The sequence below is a fragment of the Carlito syrichta genome, unplaced genomic scaffold (genome assembly GCF_000164805.1).
Source record: "Carlito syrichta isolate Samal-C Ts95f unplaced genomic scaffold, Tarsius_syrichta-2.0.1 Scaffold308839, whole genome shotgun sequence".
NCBI lineage: Eukaryota > Metazoa > Chordata > Mammalia > Primates > Tarsiidae > Carlito > Carlito syrichta.
In genome coordinates, this window is record NW_007252935.1 from 1015405 (window position 1) to 1026720 (window position 11316).

Sequence of the window (11316 nt, forward strand, 5' to 3'; positions counted from 1 at the left end):
GAGTAGTGGGTGAGTGAGTGAAGCTTCATCTGTATTTTCAGTCACTCCCTAGTGCTTGCATTTCCGCCTGAGCTCCACCACCTGTCAGATTAGCAGCAGCATTAGAGTCTCATAGGAGCAGGAACCCTACTGTGAACTGCACGTGCGAGGGATCTAGGTGGTGGTCTCCTTATGAGACTCTAAAGCCCAATGATCTGAGGTGGAGCCAGCACTGGGGAGTGGCTGCAAATACAGATTAACATTAGCAGTGAGGTTTGACTGCTAATCAGTTGCTTGCAGACTCATATTAAAACTCTATCAAGCCAGGCTCGGTGGCTCAGCCTGTAATCCCAGCACTTTGGGAGGCTGAGGTGAGTGGATTACCTGCGCCCGCGGGTTCGAGACCCACCTGGGCAACTTGGCGAGACCTCATCTCTACAATCAGTCAAAAATTAGCCGGGTGTGGTCACGCACGCCTGTCGTTCCAGCTACTTGGAAGGCTGAGGCGGAAGGATCGCCGGACCCCAGCAGGTCGAGGCTGTGGTGACCAGGAGTGGCCACTGCACTCCAGTCTGGGTGACAGAGTGAGACTCCAACTCAAAACAAACAAACAAAAAAAACCTCTATCAGTGAGTAGCAAGTGAGTTGATGTACTCCAATTGTACAGCTGCATCTGATGGCAGGCTTTGAGTCAGAATCTGACACTTCTTTTAGTCCATGTATGTCCCACCCATTATTTTATTTACCACTTCCATCTGCATCTCTTTTTTTTCTTGTGGTGATTTGTATAATTATTTTATTATATTTTACAATGTAATAATAGAAATAAAGTGCACAATAAATGTTATGCACTTGAATAATCCTGAAATCACCCCCCCCCAACTTCCCACCCTTGGCCCGTGGAAAAATTGTCTTCCATAAAACCTGTCCCTGATGCCAAAAAGGTTGGGGACCACTGGTGTACAGGACAGCCACCCAACAACAAAGAAGTCTCCAGCCCTAAATGTCAGTTGTGAAAAGGTTGAAAAACGCTGCTGCGGTTGAACCTTTCTAGAGCTTTGACTGTGAAAAGGAGGGTAACAGAGGGTGACAGCTGGAGGTAGACCTGAGAACAGTGTACTTGCATACTTTGCTAGTCTCATTTGCCTGTGGTGATTTTCACCTTGCCTCTCCAACCTCTACCATATAATTCCTTTCCGTCAGGTTGCAGCTTTTTACCTGTTTATTCTCCTGTAGTCATTTCCACTACTTCTCCCAGTCCCCATAAATACTGTAAGATAAGGGGTAATCTTGTGTTTTCATTTCTGTTTCTGGACATGTTGTGAGAACTCTGTATTTTAATAGTATCTGTCAGGAAATTCTATTTTGGCAACCAAGAGACAGACATTGCTTTGGCTGATCTAAAGTAGTCTGTAATTCAGTGCTAGGTTGATAAGGCTTTAATGCATGGTCAGTCAGCCCCTTGACTGTCAGACTTGGAAAAAAAGACAGGAAGTAATCCTTGTCTTTAGAAGCGAACCTTACCTCTGGCTTTGGGAAGAAAAGAGTACAAATGGTTCTCACCAGATAGGGTTGCAGCAGCTCTCCCAGCATTTTGGGAACAAATCAAGTCTTTATCTCAACAATATCAAAACTGTGTTCCCAGATCAGTTGTTTGAAACATTTGGGACTGTCAGGGAGGAGAAGAATTAATTAGCAGTTCACTCTCTTGGTGTTCTTTTTCAGCCTTCTCAAATTGCAGCACCAGAGTCCCTTAGACATGCTGGCTGCTCATTTGATAATCTGTGTTTTGCTCGGTATAAAGGTTGCTGGCTAAATTTTGTGAGTCCCTCTAACGTGAGGCTGACAGTGTCTTGGGTTCAATGAACAAGAAAATTTACTGTAACATTTTGTCAATGGGGAAGGACTTGAATTCACAGAACGGTCTTGGAAAGCCCTGGGTAAGTTTTAAGAGCAAAATTGCCTTTTCTGTTTTCAAGAATATTTTACTCTGAAATAGTATGCAAATATAAAGTCTTTAAGAGAATGAAAACAAGCTTGAATATTAAAGATTGACAGAGAGTGGATGCAAGACAATGGGACTGTATGGACTAAAAGCAGGAAGTGTCTTAATTTAAAGATGATGGTCGGGGAGATGGATTAAAATGAGCTGCTGGCCATGTTAAATGTGAGATAGGCCTTGGGTTTAGGCACATTCCTTCTGAGTTACTGTATATGCAGATTTATTTCAGACCTCTTTCTCCTAAATTATCTTTCATGTAGTTTAAAGGATAGGACTGAGGATAAGAGTTCTCTTCCTGTACAGTGAGTACTATTATACAAATGGTATCTGCCTGCTTTTCTTATATCTATGTGTGACATTTACTCAGCCTACCGTCCCACAGAATAGTATTAATACAACACACGATAGATAGCTTTTACATTTCTGTAGTGGAGTAGCTCATGCAATGAAAAGGGACAGTGGTGGTGGACAGGAAATCAGACATTTTAGACTAAACAATGTTGATGTAAAATTTTATTTCCAATTATGGCAGCATGTTTGATCATATAATTAAGAAAAAACCTGGGATCATCTAACATTTTGGTTTTTTTTTCTAAGTCAAGGCTGTAGGGAATGTTGATAAACATCTCTCCTGTTTAAGTTCTCTATACCATGAAGTTCATAATTTTCCTTCAGAACTAGGATAGCATATGGTTTTCTATAGTGAAGAAAACCATTTCTCATGTATTTTTTGGTTTGACCAAATTCTTTTATTACATCTACTAAACATTCTTTATGATAAGTATTCTTGAAAAAAAAATACTTATTATGGATAAATACTCAAGGGAAAGTGGTTAAGACAATTTTCACACCTTGCTTTCAACAGTCATTCTAAGCCACATTTCAAGCCTTCAGGGAAAGTGGTTATTAAATGTTTTCTCACTTCAGACAGACAGCTAGAGAGAGATTCTCTAGGGAAAGGTCTCACTTTTTTCTTAGTGTTATTTTAGTGATTAACCCAGGAGGAATTTCTGAAGGTCTGTCAGTGATAGATGGGGGAATTCCTGATTATTTTATGGCTGTAGGTGAACTTGGTACTTCCTAGGCTTTTAAATCCTCAGTAGCATGTGTAGATGCCCCTGTGTGCTTTCCAGGACTACTCTAAAAGTACATAGCAGGAATATTTGCCAAGAATGTTTAAGAAGAGAATGCAAACAAATCTATATTATTTGCACAGATATTGTTAAAAAAATTCAATAGTTATAATATGAGGGTATTTTCATAAACAAGCAACTAACCCACCATGTATTTATATGTGTATGTCTGTATAGGAAAAAATATGCAAAGATGTATTAAAATGTTAACAGTGGCACATTTCTCCAGGGATTGTGGTAATTTAATTAAATTTTTTTTTCTGATCAAGATTCTAGAAGTTTTATAGTGACCATGTTGTATTCATGTGATAAAAACAGGGAGTAAAATAAATGCAAGTATGCATATTACAAGAGTTGTATAGTCTGGTTGAAGAAGCATGAATTGCATGAAATTGTAGATGAGAACATGTAAAGTTAATTTTTTTCATTTTATTTTCACCAGTACTTCTAAAGAAGTTTATTTTTCTTTTTTCTTTTCCTTTTTTCTACTTCTTCCACAGGAAACATAGGACAAGGAAGAACATGTGAATTTTCAGTTTTTCACCTTGACTTCTCTCTGATTTTGTTTCTTCATCTCTCTTACTTTGGTAGTACTACCAGACCTATTGTTCCAGAATCTTCTAGAAGGTAGAGAATACTCCCTCAAAACTCTTCCACAAGATCTTTCCCCCAACTTTCCATAGGGGATGTGACTGTGTGCCAGTTGCCTGTGTAAGACCCTCTGTGCCCTTTGGGAAAAGAGTAAACAGTGGCCTCATCCTACGTATGACTTAGTTCATTTTGAAGTTCTTCAGCTTACTAGTAAAAATAATTGCCAAGGAGTTGTTTGTGACAGGATAGAACTAAACCGCTAGATAAAGGCTCCGCAGTGCTTCAAGACAGGCTCTGGTTCATGTTTAGCGGTTTTCATTCTTTCAGAATAAAAAACTGGGCAGCCCTTGGAAAGGCCTGTTTCTCCCTTCCTTTTGCTATTCTGACTCAAACAGCTGTCTCAACACACAGCAGGAGATGGGGAACAACCTGGCTTCCACAAGCCACAGGCTGCATTGTGGGGCATGAAAGAGAAGCCACCCCATCATCCCTCTGCCGGAGCCACCTGGTCCCTTTGTTCTTTCTCCTCCTTGTTCTCTGGGTATAAGCAGTGACTCTGACTTAGGAACTAGGAAGCTGGGGAATAAATCCCCACACAGGTGGCTGGCTATTGTCAGTTTGGAGGAAGCATGCCCGGGTCTTCCCAGGACTGCTTTCATCTCCTTATAGCTTCCAGAGAGTAAAATGAACTTTAATTAAGGTTGGGGGATGGCACACACAAAGTCCTGGGGTCAGAAAGTTCTCTAGGGAAATAGATAATGGAGAATGAAGAATAATGGTAGGGAAAACTCCCTTGGTGGGTTTTGATCTTTTTTCTCTACAGAACTCTGAGGCCTTTTGAAGGAAGGAAGGACTTTTTCTCTGGTGTGGGCAGGTGTAGGATGTCAGCAGTCTCAATACCACTGAATTTGGATGCAGGGTGATAGAATTCAGAATCACGAGCACCTATTTGAAAACAAACACACTGCAGGTGGGATAAATAAGCAGGCACTCTGTGGTAGATTCCCTGAGGCTGTAATTTTGGGTATTGTTTTGGACATTGGTAATTCTAAAGAGAAGAAGCTGCAAACTGGATTTCATGCAAGCTGTTAGGATGTTTATTACAAAAAAAACACAACCCACCCTCTTATTGTTAATAACACGGTGCTCAGCAACTCCTTTCTCCCACATCCATATGTAAGCCTGATTGCAGATCTTGAACAGTATGTTTTTTTGGGACTAAGCAGCAAGAACAGATGTAGTAGCTTTTCAAAACACCACTGTCAGAAAGTAACTTGGCCTCTTGTTGTTGGATTAAATTCTCTCCAAAGTGGGAGGTAGTGGCCAGTATCCTGAGATGATAGGCACGCTGTAGACCGAAGATGTTTGGGATTGTGGGAGGGAGGGATTGTGGGAGGGAAGGACTTAATTATAAGCATGGGGCCCAGGTGTCTTATCTCCCTGCCTATTCAATTTTATCTTATTTCTTTTTCTACTCTTTCCCTGAAGTGTCTTTTTCTTACTTTATTTAACCCTTCTTCTCCTTTTTCCAGACTCCAGGATAACTTCCTGTGATATGTTTTAGCATTTTCTCCAAGAAAATGTAGCTCCAGAGGTCTTTAAATCAGTCTTTTTTTTCCTGCTTATCATTGTCCCTCACATCTTGAGAAAAGTTGAGTGGGTGAGAGTGAAGGTAAGCTGAAAACGTGATGAGGGGCCAGGGAAGAAAGGGAAGAAAGCCAAGATGGAAAATTGATGGGCATGGATGACAAGACAGGAGATGGAGATTCATGGCTAATAGGACATGGGTGTGGCTCATATAACTGAAATTGTGATAAAGAAGCCCAGGCAGCTCTCCTCCTCTGTCCCCCAGGACTTTCACCAGTTGTAATAAAGATGGAAAGATAAGGTGAGAAGGATGAGGCCATGCCATGGGACAAGCAGAAAACAGACACCTTTGCCTTTTTCCCTCTCTATTCTGAGTGACTAGATGGACGTCTAGCTGTTACTTATGATGACATTTAATACCAGATTTATTACAAGATACTAGGTTGTTTGGTTTTATAGGCATGATTCCTGAACCTTGAATCTGAATTTACCTGTTTAAATTTAGAGAGTTCACAGTTGTTTGTCAGCTTTTCCTTTATTCTGCTTTTCAAAACCTGAAAGATGTTGAAAGAATTTACTCTCTCATTTGACAATATTGCAGATGATCCAAAATATGTTTACCTCTTAACTCTGTGAAGTTAACTGGTCACTCTGGTTTGCTGAGATGATGCCCAGAGGACTGTAAGTGACTTGAGACCTGAAGAACTGATAGAATTGGCTGGATGAAGGCTGAGGGTGGATGTTTTCAGGGGGAACAGTCAGAACATTATATGTAAAAACCTTGAGATAGGAAGCAAGTATAAGCCTGCTGGAGGAACATTTTAGGTTGTGTGGTTTTTGTAGGAGAATGGACAGAGCAGAAAACCAATCTGGAAACTAGGGACTTGCCTAGGGTCTCTTAGCAGGTGGATGGCCAAGCCAAGACTCAAACCCAATTTGTACAAAGGCAGGACACCTTCAACTCCTCAGCATTTGTTAAACAATATTGGGTAATGTTCATGTCAACCCAGTACATATTTAAAATATTCTTAAGTGTCTTGTTTCTTTCCACACGACTTTTTGACCTTTTAATTATAAAATGTTTTAATTAAGTTATCAACTGCAAAAAGGAAGGGAAGTACTAATTTGAATGAACCAGAAGAGACTTGGAATTTTGCCTGCTTTCTACTTTAGCCTTGTCAAAATGTAATTTCTTTAATTCAGCCAACCACATTCTTGACTAATCTGCTCATGTCTGTACTATGCCTTGGCTTTTTCTCCCATAACAGTTTAGGGATCTTTAAAGAAAATATTTTGAAATGTTTTCTCTTGATCAGGGTATTTGTGGTTAGATATTGCATACACTGCTTTTATTTGTAGAATGAGCTGTTTTTCTATCATGGAATTCTTTGTTAGAAATGAATGCAATTATAATTTTCTGATCTTTATTTTAAAAAGTATTTATCAGGTGCTTTCTATAGAAAGCCATTTAAATGTTTGCAATCTCTATCTTTTAGAGATTTCATGTGTTCAGCAATACTTAAAATCAATAATTACATGAGTTGATAATGATGAAATTACTGTAGTGGACTGAGGGCTACTTTGGGCCAGGCAATAGACTTTGAACACCTTAGATTTTCATGACTTCCCTATGATGAATGTTGTGCTGTAATTTTAATTTTACATTTGGAGAAGCTGAGTATTAAAGTGGCTGAGTTTTCCAAGAGCACCACCCAGGTAGGAAGTGACAAAGCTGAGACTTGAATTCAGTTTCAGGCCCTGTCCGGGTCCCTGATCTTCAGGATCCTATAATTCTAGTTTCAGGGTTGGGTTCATTTTGGGCAATTTTTGGAAGTTATCTCAAATGCCACCAACCTGTGTAACACAGGTGACCAAGTAAAAGTGATCAATGTAATGAAATATTTCCTTATAAACTATTGTAAGGATTTTGTTCCAGAGACTAAGTATGAGAAAAATAGAAGCCAATTGCTAAGTTTCACACTAGTCACTCTCTTCCACTGAACTTTTGGTAAATTTAAGCCTTCCCTCTATTTGAATTTACTTTTACAGGAATATTAGAAAAATTAATAAACTACACTTAATAGTTATAATGGAAATTAAATCCAAATATAACGGCAATCTGAATGAATGATCATTAAAAAAACACTTATGATCTTTTTTGAGTAATTCTCAAACTTTAATGCATATCTAAATCCCTTGACCTTTTTTTTTTCTGAGTTGGAATCTCACCCCATCACCCAGGCTGGAGTGCAGTGGCACACCTATGGCCACCCCAGCGTCAACCTGCTAGGCTCAGGTGATCTTTCCGCCTCAGCCTTCCAAGTAGCCGGAACTACAGGTGCATGCTACCACACCCAGCTAATTTTTTTTGATTTGGTGTAGAGATGAGGTCTCGCCAAGTTGGCCAGGTTGTTCTCAAACCTGCAGGCTCTGGCAATCTACTTGCCTGGGCCTCCCAAAGTGCTGGGATTACAGGCTTGAGCCACTGCGCCCGGCCCCTTGGCTATGTTAAAACACAGATTACTTGGCCCCAACCCTAGATGTTCTCCAGAGAAACAAAGTAAGCTTATGCAAGGAGAAATTCATAATAGGAATTGACTCATGTGATCATGGAGGCCAAGAAGTCATGAGATCTGCCGTCTTCAAACTAGAAAACCAAGAAAGCCATTGATGTAATTCAGTCTGAATCTCAGGGCTGAGAGCCAGGGAGCCACTGGTATTAGTCTCCATCTGAGTTCAAAGATCCAAGAACCAGGTGTGCTGGTGTCTGAACGTAGAAGATGGAAGTCTGAGCTCAAGCAGAGAGCACAAATTTGCCTTTCCTCTGACTTTTTGTTCTATTCTGGCCCTCAGCATCCTCATAGATACACCCAGAAATGATGCTTTATCAGCCATCTGGGCATCCCTTAGCCTAGTCAAGTTGGCACATAAAAAATGAACTATTATGGCAAGTAACGTTGCTTACTAGTGGTCTGGGGAATCACACTTGAGAACAATGGTAAGTAATAAGACGGTAGACCCACTAAACAGTAATAAATGCTAATGAAATAAGATGGGCCAGTAGCTAGTCCCTGGGAAAGTCATTTCCTAGTCTCAGGTCTCATCCACAACTCAAAGCAGAGTGACAGTCTGATGTCCACCAGGGTCAAGGGTGGTACAATGAGCCATCACCATTACTGAGAAGACAGTGGGGATGTCTGCCTCTCCTACGGTACCGTACCATGTACATGATGGCTCATGACTGAGATGTGCAAAATGTATACTCTGTGATAATTAAACTCTTCTACCCACTCAGCTAGGTATATGGCATAGTAATCCACACTTATAAGTTAAATGAGTAAGCAGAAATAGGACTCAGATACTAATTAGGTAAAATTTTTAGTTTGTATATTAAGGGATTATCCTTACTCTGGAATATTTCAGTGCCAAAAATTTGGTGGATTTCTGCTTCTCTTCTTGTGGTGACTGAGAACTAGCTGCAAAACCCTAAAAGTGTAATATTCCTATTTGGCTAGAAATTAAATCATGGAGGCTGGTTTAGTAAGCCTTAAGAAATTCTTTCAGATTTGATGTGTCTGGACTTGTACTGGAATACAAAATATTTGATTTGACAAGATCTGTGGGTTCCCAGTACATAAGTGTTTTTAAACATGTGTTTCTCAGAGTACAGTTAGGAAAAAAATTCCTTCGAAATGCTCAAATTACCTTTACTGGTGATAAAGATGCTGACATCCTTTCTATTTAAATAAAACAAACAACTTTTAACCTTCATGATATAATAACATTATTAACTTGTGTAGACAAACATCAGTGGTCATACTTAAAGCAATCATTAAGCTTTTTTCAGAGCTATACTTAAGACACTATACTTTTTAATGATACTACTCTAATTAAAATATCAATGCAAAGTTGATGGGGGGACTAGGCTTCAGTTCCTATTTCTTCTTTCTCTAGAGTCTATTTTGGCTTAGCTTGGGATGGAGGGGAGGGGAAGCTCCCAAAGAGTTGTAACTGAATGCAGAAGTATTTTTAAGGAGGAAGGGAAATTTTAGAGCCACTTCTGATAATGAACCTAAAAAAAAAAAAAAAATCTGAGAGGTATTAGATTTTATCATTTAACTTACCTTGGCTAAATTTTTTTCTTATTTTTTTAAATTAATGAACATGTATTGTTTATGTAAAAATTTTCTCTGTGTGTGTCTATATCTAAGGCAGATAAAAGTTCAATGTAAGTTTTTAGTGATTCCCAGGGAAGCATTTGGGAACCTTGTTTTCTTCATTGTGCTCTCTTCTGCTTAAGTGTGGCTGAGTCTTAGTCTCTGGAGTCAGCCAGGCCATTGTTAGAGTCCCAGTGTTGCCAGTTATTAGATGTTTTCCTAACAAAACCACCAAGTCTTGGTGTCCATGTCTCTAAGTAGATATAATCACAGTAATGAACATATGTGGTTGTAGAGTAGCTGGCTTAGTAAGGAATCTATGATGTTAGCTATTAGCTGGATAAGTTGCCATTCCATTTTCATTTTCTTTTTGTAGGAAAAAATCTAAGAGATAGAGGTGGCCAGTTGCACCAATGTCACCTACTTTATGGTATTTTAGGTTTATCTCATTATGGTATGTTTGATAAAATGAGACATAAACTTGTATTTATGATCATTTTAAACTTACAGGTAATTGTTAAAGTACCATGAGGTGCTTATGAAATTAAGATTTGGGAAATGAAATAAATTACAGACAATGACTATAAGGCTTTTTTTAAAATTGTTGTTTTTCATTACTCCATTGATCTGAAGTGGGATTTTTTAAAGCTAAAGTCTTTGTTCTATTAAGATGATTCAGTCACTTATCCTATTACTCAAATTAAATTTTTAACCCCTTTGGTGCTTTCTCTCTGGTTATTGCCCTGCTTCATGATGTTCCTGAATAGTTTTAGTTTTCTTTGTTTACTTTTCCACTTTCTTGAGTTAGGCCTCCAATTTAATTCTTTTAGTTGAATGAGCTTCTGCCTGTTACAAACTCAGAGCTCATTCCTCAGCTTTACTCAAATATGGCCTCAGCTAACAAGATGCAGTATGGGAACCTCATTTGGGTTCTTATTTGAACAAACCAACTGTCACAAGGTACTCAAATTTGAATATGGATTAAGTTCCTGATAAGAAATTATCAATTTTCTTAGTTTGATGATGGCATTATTATTTTATTTAAAAAACAAATGTCTTCATCAGTTACAAATGCAAACAAATTCTTTTTTTTTATTTTAAGATTTTGTTTTTTATTTTAAAGATGTGGAGTATAATTCAGGGTTAGGTACATAAGTGGTTATAATCCTGAAATTCTTAATAGAGAAAAAGATGCATTGTCTTGGTTTTCCTTTAAGATATTTCAGCAAAAATAAAACAAAAATAGAAGGGGAATAGATGAAAAAGATAAGCAAAATATTCATAATTGTTGAAGCTCAGTAATGGGTACATTGAGATCATTATAGTTTTCTCATCATTTGTACGTTTGTATATTCTCATTTGTATAATTGAAGCTTTTTATAATAAAATATTTTTTAAAACTAGAGCAAGAATGAATATGGAATTTCAAAATCCTACCAGATGTTTCTAGAAGATCCTTGAATGACAGAGGGGAAAATGTTAATATCATCCTCAAGTTTAAGGCAGGCAATATTTTTAGTAGGTGGCTATTGAAAAATTAGTTTTAAACTGTTAGTCAAAAATGTAGGTATGATCCTGTGGCCACAGACACAAAGGTAGAAGACTGATCACAAAAGTTATGTAATCTTTGAGTAAGGATGAACAGGGGAAGCCCAAGAAGTCATGGAGCCCACCCAGGAACTAAGAAAATCTGTTTTGTAAAAAGACCTGTACAAAAGATGGTAGGAATGTCAAGGAAATTGGGTATAGACAGAGGATTAGTCAGGTGCTATGAGAGGAGGTGGAGAAGGCCAGTGTAGAAATGGGCCGAGCCGGGCTCGGTGGCTCAGCCTGTAATTCCGCGCCTTTGGGAGGCTGAGGTGAGTGG

The 11316-nt window shown here is 38.7% G+C and overlaps 1 protein-coding gene across 1 annotated transcript in view; it reads left to right on the forward strand.

The window, feature by feature from the left end:
* Positions 1-1495: 1495 nt before the first annotated feature.
* The window catches only part of KANK1 (KN motif and ankyrin repeat domains 1), a 173549-nt gene continuing 163728 nt past the window's right edge, over positions 1496-11316 (forward strand). Inside the window, exon 1 of the mRNA XM_008066069.2 lies at positions 1496-1919. The gene's annotated coding sequence lies outside the window, so the exon portion shown is untranslated. The remainder of the gene's footprint in view (positions 1920-11316) is intronic.